At 37.7% G+C, this 17,575-nt stretch overlaps 1 long non-coding RNA gene across 1 annotated transcript; it reads left to right on the forward strand.

Moving 5' to 3' along the window:
- The first annotated feature begins 4,746 nt into the window (after positions 1–4,746).
- Positions 4,747–6,978, forward strand: LOC124896598. Its single transcript, XR_007052967.1, has 2 exons — positions 4,747–5,576; positions 6,522–6,978. It is a non-coding gene; the product is annotated as an uncharacterized LOC124896598 (long non-coding RNA).
- Positions 6,979–17,575: the final 10,597 nt, after the last annotated feature.

The following is a 17,575-nucleotide window of genomic DNA, read 5'->3' on the forward strand; positions in this document are numbered from 1 at the left end:
TCCAAAATTGGACTTTCACTCCGCTCATAACTCATCACCCGTTAGAGTAGATGAAAGGTCAATTATTAATAGTTTTAAAAATTGATGATGATCTGAAGGAGGCCTCGTGATCCACCCTTTTATGTCATAAATTTTTGTTTCATGTTTTACAACTTTCAAAAGGCATAGGCCCGCCTTTTCATGGGTTACGAGCCATAGTTTTTATTTATTTTCCAAAAGGCCTCCCTTCATTTAGGAAGTTATTTTTTATTATCCTCTTTTATTATCTTGTTATTATCTAACATGGTTTATTTTGGTAGCAATAATTTTAAAAACCTGCCAATATCATGTCATGAAAAGGGTTAGACGAACAAATACAAAGAGAATAATGATGAACGAAAATAAGGTGATGAGGAGCAGTTAGTGAAAGATATGGAGGAATTTGAAAACCAAAAGAATCATGACCTGGAAGAGCCCTAATCCTACTTTAGATAGATGATCAAGAGTGGACCAAACCAATCAATTCTGATGTGGTAAAAAGATACTATGTTTGAAAGGCATTCTAGTTTTTATGTTTCTTAGTTTATCTGTAACGCCTTGTAATAATGTGTAATTGCCTAGAACCCCTTTCATTTTTATGTACAAACTACGTTTGATCTGAGTTCCCAAAAAGGGATACGTAGGTGGCCTATGTGGGCTTTGGTCAACCCCTTAGGAAATTTTATCCTTTCCTTTTATGTACAAACTACGTTTGACCTGAATTCCCAAGGGATATGTAGGAAGCCTATGTCGGCTTCGATCAACCCATTAATTTCTTTCTATATATCCCTAGCGTAGTCTTGAACTACATTTGACCCAATTCCTGCTTCAATGGGATACATAGGCACCCCAATGGCTTGGTCATATAACTCCAAGAAATGAAAAATGGGGTAGAATTTTTAAGAAGGAATCTCAAAAATTCACAAGAGAAGATCAACATCCAACAAAGAGGATGAAGATCATCAAAGACTTCAGATCCACTCGAGATGATATCATCTCAGAATACTTTAAACTAGGGGAAGAAATTTTGAGGGTGGCCTCAAAATTTCCACTAAATACTGGAGTATATTTCAAATTCCCCGGCAACAGAGTTTAAAGCCAAGCTTTTGAAGCTACCAACTGTGACAAAGTCTAGGTAGACTCAATTTCTGGCTATGACAGAACTATTTAAGAACCCTCCAACAATGGTCATGAGTTTTAGAAATCATCCATCGGATATACTCAAAACCAGGAGGAATACGTTCGTTGAGCTAGTACATGACATGACTGGCAAAAAATTTCTAAATCTTTTACAGATACTTTTGAAACTATTTGCTAAAAATAAGACTACTTTTGAAAAAAAAAATCTTTACAAATCTTTTACTTAGTGATTGTCTGGGCGTCTATGGGAGCAGGGACCCATAGTAGAGGTACCGATGTGATGGGGCACCTAAAAAATGGTGAGGAGCAAATCAAGGATCGAAGAAGGTCGACACGGAGTAGTTTTATTCAAACTAATCATTTTTCTATGGATGCAGGGATCAATATAAAAAATAAGCGTTTCTTTCAAAAAAATCCCCAAGCAAGTCAGGAGCCATGCCAGAGCATATAATGCTTAAGACCGGTATTTTTGGGTAGCCCAAAAATGGGTTTAATACCTATTTATCGAGGACCATTTGGGTTTTCCAACTCATTTCTTGAGATCATGGAGGAGAAACAAAGGCGTCTTATTTTCTTTACGAACATTATATTTAGAATTTTTCAAAAAAATAGTCGCTAGCAAAAGCGATTCTATGTCTACTAATCATCTACTTCAAGTACAAGTACATGTAGAAAGCAAGACGTACACAAAGAAACTCAGGTGAAACTATTTTCAAATTGCAAAGAGAGTCATTTCATTTCATTGCCAAGAGGGCCATTTCATATCATTGCCAAGAGGACCATTGCATATCATTGCCAAAAGGGTCATTTCATATCATTGCCAAGAAGGTCATTTCATATCATTACAAAGAGCATAATTTCATATCATCACCAAGAGGGTAATTGCATATAATTGTCAAGAGGGCCATTTCATATCATTGCCAAGAAGACCATTTCATATCATTACCAAGAGGGCCATTGCATATCATTTCCAAGAGGGTCATTCATATTATTGAAAAGAGGGCCATTTCATATCATTGCCAAGAGGGACATTCATATCATCGCTGAGAGGGCTATTTCATATTATTTCCAAGAGGGCTATTCAATATCTGTTGACACGCAAGACATAAATGCTGGTGTCAAGGATATCATCAGCATTTAATATCTGTTGATATGTGAGATAGAAATATTGGCATTCAGAATATCTCATCATGTTATGAATCAGCATTTGAATGCATTGGGAGCACACGATTTGAAGGGATGCCTTTAAGTCGCTATCTAAGGATGAATGATATATAAGATTTTCTAGAAATTGACAATTTGAGGGTTATCTATAAGTCATACTATTTGAAATAGGATAGTGTGCAAGATCACCTAAGAGTTGATAGCCTGTAGGTCATCCGTAAGCCACAACAACATCCTAATCAGATAGTGTGGAAGATCACCCAATAATCGATAGTCTGGAGTTTATCCATAAGTCACAACTAAATCCTTACCGGAGAATATGTGAGATTATCAAATTGATACATCCAAGGGTTCTCTATAAGCTGCATCATATCCAAGATCGATTATGTGCAGAATTACCTAAGGACTAGCAATTTGAGTTATATCTATAAGTCATACTGTATCTAAGGTCGGATGATGTGCAGGAACACCTAAAAGCTAGCGATTAGAGGGATATCTATAATCCATCTCTTATCTAAGGTCAGATAATGTGCAAGATTACCTAAAAGCTAGCAATTCTAAGGATATCTATAAGTCACCTCATATCCAATATCAAATAATACGCAAGATTATCCAAAGTTCGATAATTTAAGGGAAATTTATAAATCAATCATCGTCTATAACCGGAGAGGTTATCATTCCACATACAACAAGTGATATAGGTAACCAAAAGGGTTTCCACACCAGCACAAGATTACACAATTGTAGGGACCGTTTTACATAATGTATCATCGGTGTCCTAAAGGGCACCCCACTTTGGAGACATATTCAACCGACAAGTGTCATAATTATACAACAACCAAGAGGGTTGTTTTTGTTGTTGACAATAATTTCATTCCAAATAGGTACATGAAGAGATGACTCTATTTTTCAGGCCACAACTCACGTAGAGATATAGTAAAAGACTATATACCTCTTTCATGAATTATGTTTAGCACTAACACTTTTTGTTTAAAGCATTGTTGAGAGAATTAGAGAGGATGAAAATATCAAATCAAAACCACAGGTGCGGATGACTTGAGATAAGACGCAGCACAACGTGGAACTTTATCTTAGCAACAAAATGGGACATGGTCTAGAGAGGGACATCAAACTCTCTAGATGCGAGCTAAAGGATGATCACCATCACCATCTAACCACACCCCTATTATAAGGAATGTGGGTGTTTCGGAATTTTCTTTTTTCATCTTCACCTTCGAGATACTTCTAAACTTACTTCGACGGTAGTCTTTCCTCTTTTTCAAATTCGAGTGATAGGACACCCAGAGTTTTGGAAACTATGTACAGGTAAGTTCTTGCCTATGGATGTAAAGGATCCCACATTCATGGTTAAGAGGTTACAAGCTTCTTTTCTGCAACTCATTAACTTGTCACTTATCCCAAGCCAAAGATTGACTGAAATAAGAAGACTATCTTTTCTACTAATTGAGTTGAACTACAAGTAGTCTAATTTCTTAAAATCTTAAGGATATATAGGCCGGGCTCTATGTATAAAACTCGAATGCATTCCAACCTCCCCCTAATCCCTTTAGTCCCCAGTTTCTCAATTTTATCAAAAACTCTAAAACCGAGATAGCTGATGAATTTTTTTTAAAATCGTACTTTAAATTAATCTTTATGAGCTACAAGTGGCCTGAATTCTCATGTAACCTAAGATATGTAGGAAATCTGATACCAAGGTCTGGCCATAACTCCATGAAACTCGTGTAAAAAACTAGCCTCTTTCAGATTCAAATTTATGGTAGGATAAAAATTAGGAACGTCAACCTCCCTTTGCTCAGGATTACTTGTATCCATCCTACCCAAAGGGAGGGGGCAGTTGTTGACACCTAATTTTTACCCTCCACAACCCAATTTAATTCCGAGTTTCTTCTAGTTTAAAATAAAACCACAATATTTATTTTATCTGAATAAAGGATTTTCAAAGTATTTATTTGGGTAAATTGGTCATTTTAAGTGACAATTATATATTATCGTATTTAATTACATGAAATTTAATAACTTTGCTACTTAAATATTTAATTTACAAAAATTGTATTTTAATCAAGGTTTATCTTGAAATAAATTCAAATGATTAAAATCTCAATTTTAATATAATTTATTCTCAAAAAATAATTTATTTGGATAAATATGTGTTTGATTTTATTAAATAAAGAAGCTTGGGATTAAGTGAGGTATTAATTTGTATCAAATTTTGGTTTAATTTGGCCAATATATTAAAAATTGGCTATAATTAAAATCAAATTGGCCTCAATTGCAATGCAATTGGCTAATTGATTTTCAAAACAGTTAAAATTTAAATGGATTCAGCTAATTCTTAATTCAATTGGGGTTATCTATTAAATAACCCTAATTTCAGCCCATTACTTGTCTTTTAATCACCAACCCAAATACAACCTAACCCATCAGCCCATTTAAAACTTGACCCAGCCCACACTCTCAATAAACTGTTCTCCCTCAACTTCAGAAAATGATAACAGCAAAACATGACAAAGAGCAACTCAATGAAAACCTCAATCAAAATCCAATAACCCCAAGCCAAAATACGGCAAACCCGTATCCTGTGAAATCCGTATCCCGCGAAACCCGTACCCGTTCCACTTACTTTCAAATGACAAAAACCTAGAAGCTTCCTAAAGTTGATGCGCTAGCCCTCTTCAATATTTGAATCCCGAGTTTCTTGGTTTGATGTGTACGATTTCGTGTAAAGTTGGCCAATTCTCATTGGTTTAGGGGGTGCATTTAGTTGGCTTTTTTAATTGGTCCACCGATGCAATTTCTGTGGAGAAATCTAAAAAAAGGAGGTACGGATTGAGGTTGAAAAGCCATGGCAAGGGGGAATTTTGAATTTTGAATTTCGAATACCCTATTTATACGAATCCCTAATTTATCTCTATAGGCCTTTCTATATATAGCTCAACATAGAGCCATTAATGGGGTTTTTTTGGGCTATGGGGGTTCAAAACTTTCGGGGATGAAAAAAAGTTGGTTGGAAATTTTGGGGTTCGAAAATATTTGAAAGGAAAGACAAGAAAAAAAAGGGAAAAAGAAAAGAAAGAAATCATAGGGAAGAAAAAGTTCAATCTCTGAGGTAGGAATTTTTCTTTCTGAAGGTTAGTCGACTAAATTAGAGCTTCGAGTCGAACGCAAAAACATTTTTTCGGTGGTCGTGATTTCAACAAAGCTTTGAGTCCCATTTTGCTACCCAACATCCGGTTAGTATTTTATTCCATTCTATTACTTTATAGTATCGTTGTAGGCGTTGGGATAATAGGAACATATAATAGTTCTGATTACTGTGTTGTGCACTAAAGAATGCCCTACATTCCTCACTATTCTCAGTCCATCTTTGATGTTGTTGGTGTAGAGATTTGATTAACTATTTAAGTGTAGTGTTATCACTATAAACATTTGATTTTTATGATGTTAAGTATGGTGCTGTTATGGTAGAGATTCGATTAACTCGTTAAGTGTAATGTAGTTACTATAGTGATTTGATTTATATAATCTTTAGTACGGTGCGGCTGCTACAATGATTTGATTGATTTCTTAAATGCGGTGCCGTTGTAGAAATCCTGTTGATTTGTTTAATGTGGTTCTTGTTCGTATAAAGTTGATTAATTTATTTAAGCGTGATGCTCCTGATGTTTTCCCCCCTTTTAGTGGTTTCTGATGTTTTCCCCCCTTTTAGTGGTTGCCTTTTTCGTAGTTTTCCTCTGAGGATTATTCTGATTGTAATATTTTAATGAACTTATAAGGTGCTCCCATAATTTTTCTTTGGTAATTAAGTATGAAGATTTCCTCTAAGAAAGAGTAAATTGATTTGTGAGTCTTGCTTTGATAGTCTAAATGGTGATTGTTTAACTAATTTCCACATCAAATTTATCTCTTTTCTTCTGACATGTTTCCCTATCGGTTTATTTTCTTCTTTTGGACTACATCTTTTAAACCGTGAATAACTCCGAGGTAGTATTATGGATTTGTAAGAAGATTATTCCTTATTATGATTACTTGAAATACGTAAATTCAACCTCTGTGTGTAGTATGAACTTTTTTAAGATTTTATTCAGTTTGAATCAATTGTGTTTCGTATTTATCTTATCAAATGAATTGATCTTATTACGAATAAAATTCTAATTCTTCTCCTTTCTTTGGCATAGAAAATCGTTGCGGGGTCCGAGGGGACTTTACCTTTTCTCTGCATACATAACTGGCCAATGAGTCCTATCTCCTCGAGTCAACCTCAAAACCAAGTCCAAGAATCCATCACATGGCATACAAACGCAAGGAGTCGAAAGAAGAAGAAAATGGATTAAAGTTTCACCTTTGAAGCGGCTAAGTGACTCAAAAGTCTCATTTGTTTTTTTTATTTATTCAAGTATCATTGTCTTTATTTATTTTGTTTATTTATTTTATTCATTCGTTTATTCGGTTCACGAAGCCAAAGTTGTATTTAATATAGGTGGAGCAAAATTCGAGCCAAAGGATCGAAAACTAGATTACAGGTGAAATGGGTCGAAGGCCCAATTAGACTAGGACAGGTCTCATTGATTTGGGCTCATTGGTGTAAATCCCTTCCTTTCTCCCTTCCCCCTTTTTCTTTAAGCTTGTTTTCCTTACTTGTTTTGCGAACCTAGTTAAATCCTTAGTCAAGTCGCTAAAAAAACTAGTTTTGCATAAACACCAAAATATTCCTAAAATTACTTTCTTTTCAAAAATCAACATTTTTTAAGGTTAATCAAAGACGATTTTCAAAAATTTAGGATAACCGCAAGTTAGCGGACGTTTTAGGTGTGTAACACCTTCTTAAAACGTTAATAAGAACTGCTTATCTATAATCTCTAACTTAAAAAGGATTTTTCTCTTTTGGATCATTTGAAGTAATTCTCTAAAGGTTTCTTAATTCCTTTTCAAAATGAAGTGACAACTCTCAAAAAGTCAAAATTTTTTGTCAAAACAATATGAACTGTACTTCTCGATTTACCAGGATAGGGTGCTGAACAAGTGGTGTTGCAGCAACATATTCCTTCATTCCTTGCATATTTTGTTGGACCATGGAGTGAATCATCATCCTAGGATTGCATACCTTCTTCGCAACAGCTGAATAGGAATTTTGTAAAGGTGTGGTACACATTTGTTGTTGTGATTGTAACACCTCTACTTCATATATATAGTCAAGTTTACATGACAACGTATCACTAGAAGTGGTAGCCATATTTACCCTGACAAAAAGATTACATGAACTGGATAGGGATTTCATGATAGACATATTTTTGTATTTTTTTTGGACTATAAAGATGCGATGTATTTGTTCTAAAGTTCTATGGAAAAGACTCAATAAAATTAAAATCTTTGTAATTTTTTGGACTGACTCTATATTTGTGCTAAGAATCTAAGGACAAAATAAAACAAATATTTGTTCTAAAATCTAAGGAAATAAAGTACGACTCGATTACGTACAAGACAGAGACTTTAGTAGTTTATAAACACTGACTCTAATATGAAAATGAAACTATGACTCAACAAGGGAAAAGTAAAAACAAAAAAAAAAAAACGTAACGCTGGCTCACGTATTTGTAATCAGTAGAGGTGGATCCAAACTCCTACTTCCTCCTTCCCTCTGAGAGTGGGGATGGATCTTTTACCAAATAGATGGAGAGGCAGGGAGGAACAAAAGGTTGCTGGAAAGATCGGCCAGAGGCTAGGCAACAGACCTCGAACTTTCCAACATGAAAGGCGGTTTCACGACCTTGTAAGCGGCACACCATATGAAATCGAAGCTTTTGTCAAACACCATATGCATAGAGCCTAACTTTCCAATAGGTTTCCACACTATGGATGCGGTATACCTTAACAAATCAAAGCTTTCATTGACACCACAGACACAGAGACTAACCTTTCAAACATGACAGGCAAATAACGACCATATAGAAGGCATGCCATATGAAATAAAAGCATTTAATCTACACACCACAACTTTCCTATGACTAAGCTACGCATCCGTATAGACAGTTTTCTTTTAGCTAAAAAGCCTTCACAACCCTTAATAGGATGGCATGGCTTCAGAACTGCAAGCTACATATCAAGGATGGTTTGCCTCGGAAACAAAGCCTTCACAACCCAAAAAAGGAATGGCTTGACTTTGCCTGTCTTAGAACACATGAGATCCCTTGTCTCCTTAGTATAATATTGTTCCATATTTTCCTAAAACGGGTCTTATGGTGCCTCTCCCTAGCTTGTTGCCCTCAAAAAAGATGTAGAACAATATGTGTACTAAGGTAGACCCCATATCTGCATGATCTTTCACAGATATTGAATCTTTTTGAAAAGCTATGGCATGGACTAAGCCAATTTCATTTCATATACATGGAAAGGACTTAGACATCTACGTCGTGTCTATAAAGACAACTTTGTTATACATGGGAAGTACTTAGGCATCTACATTACGTGGACAAAGCGAATTTCATTTCATAAACATGGAAAGTAACTTTGGGGTGCCATTATTGCCATCGCAACAAGTTAGCACTTCACCGTAGTATTTCCTTACCCCCTACTTAGACCTAGAGAATTGAAGTACTCATCCCTTTAGAAGAGAGAAAGAAAAAGCAAGAGAATTTAGCAAACAAACATTTTTATTGATAGCAGAGAGAAACTATACAAGAGGTTTTTAGGTAGAGCCAAAGATAGGTAGAGAAAATGATCTATGCTTCCTTTTGTAGAGGAAGGAAGCTTACTAGACAAGCTAAGCTATCCTATGGATAAACATGAAATAAAATATTACAATCCTATCCAAACAGCTAAGGTATAGGCATTATCCGTTAATAAGGATAAGTCTTGTCCTTTGGAAAGGATAAGCATTATCTTTAATGACTGGATAGGACTTATGTTTATTCACACCAGGCCATACTAATATGTGAGGGGCCAAATAAAAACAAAACACATTATGTTATTGTCCTGTGACAAAATGTGCAAGAAGGTGAATCAACAGCTTGCAAGCAGGTGCATCTGTAGCTTTACTGGCATCTCACAAGCAGGTGGACAAGCTCCTTGTATTCAAAGTAACTGAGTCAGCAGCTTCAAGAAACCCATATGATAGGGCAAACCACTGAGGAGGGTTTTGTTGGAGATAAGGGAAACCCAATGGAAAGGGTAACCCACTAACGAGGGTAACCCATTTGATAGGGTTTCCTTGGAGAGAAGGGTAACCCACTGAAAAGGGTAACTCACTGAAGATGGTAAACCCACTAGAAATGGTAACCCACTGGAGAGGGTAACTTTCTTGAATATGTCATCTGACGTCATCACTTAGGTGTCGGTGTTGGATGGAGCCGGCGGTGGTGAGGTTGTGTATCCTTCTTTCATCCACAAATCAACTCCGTGCTTCTGCCTAAGGCGTTATTAGCCTTCCAAGATTCTCTTCATAGATCTGGTGAAGTAACTCTTTCTGGTGGATGAATTGTTGCATTTCTGATGCTGTTTCCTCATCTGTATGCTTTCGGTTTCATCAATTTTAAACTCATACGGTGGCTGATATTTTACAGGTATTCGTCGGAATGCACTATCGGTGTAGTATCTTCTAATTGGAATGCATTTTCATTGCTGGGTAGTGAAGAATTACTCTTCAGAGTATTCATCATCAATAGAGAGCATTACAAAGATTCCTACCAGGTGATACAACATGAAGACCGTTGCATCGCAAGAATCTTTAGAGCATCGAATCCAGTATAACATGAATCTCTTTGTAGTTGATTAGATTCAACCATGATGCCTGAGGGTGTAACACTTAAACTCCATGATAATATAGTACTAGTAGTGTATGTACCAGAACCACTATAGTAGCTCTTGCTAGGAGTCATTGGCTAGCATAATGAACATATAACAGAAAAAATATCCTGGATGTTTTCCAAACGGCTCCAAGATGGATTTGTTATGTTTTTTGAATATTTGAAGTATGTTGAAAGTTTGGCTTTCACGGAGGATAGATGGATTTGAATGATCCAGATAACTATTGAACAGATCTAGAGAGCAATCTGTTAGCCCAGAAGATAATATTCCTTATGTGTTGAGCATGATAGACTGAGTGGCTAATGTCTGGGTGTCTTCTCCAATGATGGATATCAGGTAGAGATAACCAGCAGAAACCTCTATGGGGAAGATGTTATCCTATGTCGATTTTTCTTTCTATGAGAAGACCAATTCAAGGTTGTTCTCTTTATGGAGATAGATTTCAACAGGATCAACTATCTCTTCAAAGAGGTGGACAATGCCTTTTGACTTCTTGAGTTGAGGACAGTCTTTTGAAAAGTGACCAGGCCTTTTGTAGATGAAGCAACCATTATTATTCTTCTGGTAATCTTCTGGGCTTCTTCATCTGAAATACCTGGTTTGTCGTACTACCTTAGGCTTGTCGTCTAGTAGCCTAGGTAGTTTGAATCTTTTGAACAGTAGTTTTCACTGAGATCCCATCCGGCGACTTAAACAGGGGCAATCAAACTTTATAACAAGATTGTTCCTACCACAATAAGAATCAAGAACTGCGAAATTCTCAATAATCTACTTTAAAGTAGATGTGTTCTCGCATTGACCGTGCAAGGCCTAGAGGATTGCCTGCCTGACATAGCTTGAATCTTTGCAGAAGGCATTCAGCAGGATTCTAGATGTGCAAACTGACCGTATTATGTGTTGATATCTTTCAACCAGATTCTTTATTGTTCTGAAGCCCTAAAGTAGGGATAGAGTTATAGCAATGGTTTCCTCCACCTCTGTTGTTGGATCTTGCCTCTTTTCTAGGATTAGATCACTCTTTAGCTGAAATTACATAGAGACTGGTTAAGAGACCGTTGGGTTTCTAGAGTGTTTCTTTGACATAGATGGATATTCCTCCTCATGCAATTGGATTGATTGTTGCAAAGTATCTTCATCGTGTTTGATACATTCATCAGCATATAAGTCACCAGTAGGACTAGATGACTATTTAGTAATGAAAGATGGCAATTGGCCACTGATGAAGATGTCCTCGGATATTTCCTTCTCTCCGTTGAATGCAAATCTAGGAATTTCTTCTGTAGCTGGATGAGGATCATCAAGATCTTCATGACAATCCATCGCATTCATCGAGGCTGGAACTTCTCTCTTCATTTTTATAGACTTAGGATATTCTTTTGAAAGGTGTTATTTGTCATGGCAGATGAAGCATTCGTGTTTTCCCGGATTTGTCTTCTTAGAGGATTTATCACCTCTTTCAGTCAGCAACTCTTTGTCCGGCGATTTCTTATTTCTAACCCATCTGAACTGCATGTATCTTTTGTTACTTGCCTAATGCCTTGATAGATGAGGAGACCCTTGTATCTTTAGTAATGGATCCATATAAATATCATCATAGTAGAGAGATTTGGAACATTTATCCAACATGAGGTTGCCGAAGACAAGCAAAAGGAAGAAGGCCCCGCCTGATGCTGATTTGATAAACTCAACGGCTATCTCTCCAACCCTAGATGATATATTTGATGAAGTGGAAGCTATAGTCCAAAATGGTAACCTGCACATCTCACATAAACTTTCACAGGATGTGGACTGGGATTCGATTATGAATAGTCTCCATCATGGCGACTACACATGTCCAGAGTTCTTTTAGACAAAAGATCTTTACTTCCCAGAACAGGACACCTCAGAGTTCGATACAACAGATGCCAGGAATCATACTCCTCAACAATCCCATAAAGATACTTCTGAGGAATATTTGAATTCCCCTGATATCCTTGAGAACGTCATCCCAGAGGAAGAAGAATATCAATAACATCCTCAGTCAATGGATCCGACAAACATAATGATCTCAAACTTTGATCTGGAGATGATTCTTCCCGCGGAGGATAATCAGGTAGTCGTGATTACTACCAATTATGTCAATACATATGAATTCCCCCAACACTCAAGACGTCAGGAAAGACACAAAAGGTACATGCAGTACAGGTGGGCCAGAAAGAAGAAACCACCAGATAAAGAGCAGATATACGGAGGCAGCACCACATCCCCTAGAAAAAAAGATCTAGGCAAGGCTAAGTACTTCATCTATCATAGCAAAGGACACTTTGGAAATACTTTTCCTAATCCCAAGAAGGAAAAGAGGCTCGATCCTTAGAAGGAAAGATGGAAGCTGGCAGTCCCTAATCGAAGATAAAGCTCTTCATGATCCACAAAACATTCACAAATCCGCTGGTAACATGGAAGCAGGAATGTTCGAGGACTGTCCATCCCTCTTCATTGATGGCTAACCTCAACCCATTATTATGGATGACTACTTGGAGAAGGTATCGTCGGCCATCGGTTAGCAAAATTGATGGAAAAGATCAACATGCTCATATAAGAAATCAACATGATCTCTGAGATGAAAACACCCCATGTCGAGCTCAACATATATCCACCAGGATGGGATAAGACCCTTTAAGTCATCACCTTCATGGACTCCGGTGCAGCAGCCTCAATACTTAATCCCGATATCATCCTCGATGATCACTGGGTTCCTCACTTCACAACATTTAGCACAACATCAAAAGAAGGAGTCCTCATAACCAAGCTGATCACAAGGTAGCTAGTCATGATCGAATTCTTCCCGGGCGTACTCTACAGGACAAAGCTCCTTGGCTCCAACATACCGGGAAAGGATCTGATTATTGATTTTGACACCTACAGGCAGCTGAAGAACCGCCTCATCATTCTGATGGAAGGTATAACCTTTATGGGCCGATTCAGGAAATATTCCACCATACCAAGGCTATTCTAGATTATTAATGAAGATCCAGTAGAGAAGATGGAGAAGCATCTAATAGAAGAATCCTGTCCTTAATCCCACAAAGAGTTCCTCAAGAAGACCAAACACCCCCTGTGGCTCAATCAGGAATTCATCATCAGACTCCCATTCAAGAAGAGTCAAAATATTAACCCCCACAAAGGCAAGTCATTCTGGTATGAATCTTGAATATTTACAACTTGGAAAGAAGGAATGTGCTGAACTTCTTGAGTTTGGGCTCATTGAGCCATCAAATTCATAATGGGCTTGTGAAGTATTCTATGTTAACAAGTGTGCTGAGCAAATAAGGGAAAAACTCCATCTAGTCATAAATTACCAACCCCTAAATCACTTTCTTCTCGAAGATAAATTCCCCATTCTAAACAAGGTGAACCTGTTCTCACACCTATCAAACTCCACCCACTTTTCCAAATTTGACCTTAAATCCAAATTCTGGCAGCTAGGCATACACCCAAAAGACAGCAAAAATAGCCTTATGCATACCTGATCACTACTATCAATGGAAGGTCATTCCGTTTGGGCTCAAACTTTCCCCTTCACTCTTTCAAAATAAAATGATAAAAATATTCCAACCCATCCTATATACATCATTGATCTACATCGACGACATACTACTCTTCCGCAGCTCCTTGGAGGAACACCTGGACCTCCTCCGTAAGTTCTATAACCTGGTGAAAAAGGATAGAGTTATGCTCTCGGCAAAGAAGAAGTCCCTAGTAAAAACTAAAATATATTTCTTGGGGATGCACTTTACCCATGGGTCTTACACTCCAGGATAGCGCATATAACAAGAACTGCATAAGTTTCCAGACACCAACTTTTCAGTAAAGCAGCTTCAGCAATTTCTTTGGGTAATTAATTATGTAAGGGACTTCATCCCTGACGTCTCCATATACATCTTCCCACTAACAAAGATTCTCAAGAAGAATGCTCCAACCTGAGGAAAAGAGCAGGATGATGCAATAGAAAAAATAAAAAGAATATCCAGCAAGATCAGGACACTCCATATCCCGTCAGATGGCCATATGATATTACAGACCGATGCCAGCAATGACAATTGGAGGGAAGTTCTCCTAGAATAAAAAGACGGCCAGCGAAAGATATGTGTACATGAAAGTGGAAGGTACAAAGAGGAAGAACAACATTATCATTCCACCTTCAAGAAAATTCTTTCTGTGAAGAATGGAATCAAGAAGTTTAACTTCTTCCTTACTCACCCTGAAATTTAGATCGAGATGGATATGCGGGCTTTTCCCAAAAATGGTCCAGCTGAATCCAAAGATCATTCCAAATCCACAAATTCTCTAATGGTCTCAATGGTTTTCTCCCTACAAGTTCAAAGTCAAACATATCAAAGGAAAGAAGAACATCCTGGCGGATTTCCTATCAAGGCCGAAGGAATTTTCTTCAAATTACTATTTGATAAAATAGAAAAAGGAAGCAATGCCGGACATCAAGCTTATGTGCCCACTCATAAAAAATGACGTAGATTTGTTGATGGAAGAAGGATACACGACTTCACTGCCTCTGGCTCCATCCAACACTGATGCCTAAGAGACGACGTCAGATGACATATGCAAGAAATTACCCTCTCCAATAGGTTACCCTTTCGAGTGGGTTACCCTCTCTAGTGGTTTACCATTCTCTCCAAGAAAACCCTGTTAGATGGGTTACCCTTGTCAGTGGGTTACCCTTTCCAATGGGTTACCCTCATCTCCAAGGAAACCCTCCTTAGTGGGTTACCCTTTCAGATGGGTTTCTTGAAGCTGCTAACACTGCTACTTCTAAGACAAGGAGCTTATCTACCTGCTTGCAAGATGCCTGTGAAGCTGCTGATGCACCTGCTTGAAAGCTGCTGATTGCGAACACGTGAGCCAGCTTTACATTTTTATTTTTAGTCTTTAGTTTTACTTGTCAAAACAACTACTCTTAGATCTGTCCTTAGTCTTTGCTTCCAAAGTATATCACTCAAGTCTTGTACATATTAGTTTCATAGTTTTACTATCATTATCAGAGTCAGCGTTTTCTATTTTTCATATACTGTATCTTGTACATAATCGAGTAATAGTTAATTTCTTAGATTTTACAAGAAATATAGAGTTAGTCCATAAAAACAGAAAAAGATTTTCATTGAGTCTTTCCCTTAGAACTTTTGAACAAATACAAGAAGTCTTTATTGTCCAAAAAATACAAAAAGATGTTTTCCTCCTTGTGTAGGTCTAATTCCTGTATATCTCTAGCTCTAGTAAATATGTCCCCTACTGATGCTCTATCATCTAAGTTTGATAATCTATAATAAGTAGATGTGTTACCAATAAAACATAAGATATCCTCGACACATCGACCTCTCTTAAACCCTTACTCTGCCTTTACAAAGAAGGCATGTAACCTATGGCTGCAAATCTATTCTCTGGTGCAACATAGGCCGAGAGGAGTTAAGGAATATGTTGTTGCCTCCAAGTTGGACCAGCATCCTATTCTTGCAACTCGAGAGGAAAAGTTCATCACTCTATAGATGCCGGGAGATTTTCAGAGATAGTGTAGGAACTAAGGCTTCACCTATTTCCATTTTGGTACTGCTAGGGTTGTGTTGTCATATCATGGAAGAAAAGGCTATCCCATAGTGGCACATCTTTTAGTCCTTGATACTAGGTACGACGAATACCAACATGTCAACTTGGGAACCTCAGAAGTCACACTGAATGCTGGGACAATCTTCATCACTATATTCCCCAACTTCAACATGTCCCTCTCTGATCTATATCTGATTGTGGCACTAAAGATCCAAATCCATATTCTCGGAGCTCCACAAGTATGAGATTTCATCTAGGTAACTCTCCACTACTAGTTAGCTTGTGAGTTCAAAATCATGCAATGGATCTATCCTTTCCAGGTGGCGATAATGCTTTGTTCCTAAACATAGATACCACTAATGGAACCACTCAGTGTGTACAGACCCCGAGGCAAATCTCCAGAGATGAATGCATGAATGTACTACCAGATTCATGGGTCACAAACTATGAGACGTTGAGAGATTATCCTCAACCTCTCTAGTCCACAGAGCTATCTTTTTCCAAATGAAGTGATAATACCATCACAATTAGCTTTAACCACTCACATCTAAAACAGCCTCCCAAAACCACCTTCTCAATCCACATGTATGAACCTTCCGATGACATCCCAATACTAGATGGCCAAAGGTTGATAAACGACCCAGAGTTCATGTGCTAGCTTATAGATAGCTCTATGGAAGAGCATAATTGGATACACCACTTTGATTATGACGACCAATACACCATGTGGTGCAAATGCCCTTTCTCTGGACACTGTCCTTGGAATTCAAATTATAGATGCCACCTATGTCAAAAATCTACCTCTCCCACTCCACCATAAATTAAACCTACCTATGAAATACAACCTGTAACCAAACTATTCATGATGTCTCACTCTGGCACCGGTAAATCTGAGGATATCCCACCAAACAAATTATTTGAAAAGGATAACATGAACCGCTCTCCAAAGGTACCAGCCAAAATTGTTACCCTTCTATTCAGAGAAAAGATGCCCCTCAGTGACACAGGAAAACACTCAACTGGCAATCCAAAAATGCCATGTGCCAAAATAGGATGCTATAAAGTATCAACCAAGCAATGAAGAATGTTGCTCACTCTCTGAATTTGTTGGCAAGCAAAGTTGAAGGAATGAACAAGAGAGAAGAACAAGCCTCCACTCAGTATGACGGACTTATCGGCCAGTTAGAGCTCAAGCTCCAATCTATGTAGTATGGTATATGTCCGTTGGACACTTCGATGTCTCATTTCTTTGACCAACAACAGAAAGAAATGGCTTCCCTAAAAGAACAAATCCAACAGCTGGACACAGTGGCTTTTTGCCCCAGAGAACCTATAGCTCACTGCCACAGCTAACCTTATTCCAAGTGTCACCACCCACCATACGCTCTGAAAAAATGAGCCATATCTTTTCCGCTCCTACTTCAAACTCCCGCAGCATGTATGGGATAGGAAAGATCCCATCGCTACCAAAAGAAAAGCTGATAAAACTCAAAAGTAGTCCAAGAGAAAGATGGAATTTGACACAGAAAAAAGGACCATAATGATCTTGGACCACGATATCTCATTCCCAGATGACAATCTGATAATCCACAAACTAGAAGTTCCATACGAAGATAAAGAATGGAACGCCTTGCTAAAATATGGCCTTCTCAATCAAAAATGGTTGTCGTCCCATAGAGATCCAGATGTTAATCTAGACTAACTTTTCCCAAATTTGTATGGCTTAAACATCGATGATGATACTGTTCTGAATCCACAAGCCACAACTGTCCTTAATCCTGTTGAAGAATCTCTAAGGTGCAATGAACAGATCTAGGATGTTGATTCCACTAAT

Source organism: Capsicum annuum, chromosome 3, assembly GCF_002878395.1.
Source record: "Capsicum annuum cultivar UCD-10X-F1 chromosome 3, UCD10Xv1.1, whole genome shotgun sequence".
Classification (NCBI taxonomy): domain Eukaryota; kingdom Viridiplantae; phylum Streptophyta; class Magnoliopsida; order Solanales; family Solanaceae; genus Capsicum; species Capsicum annuum.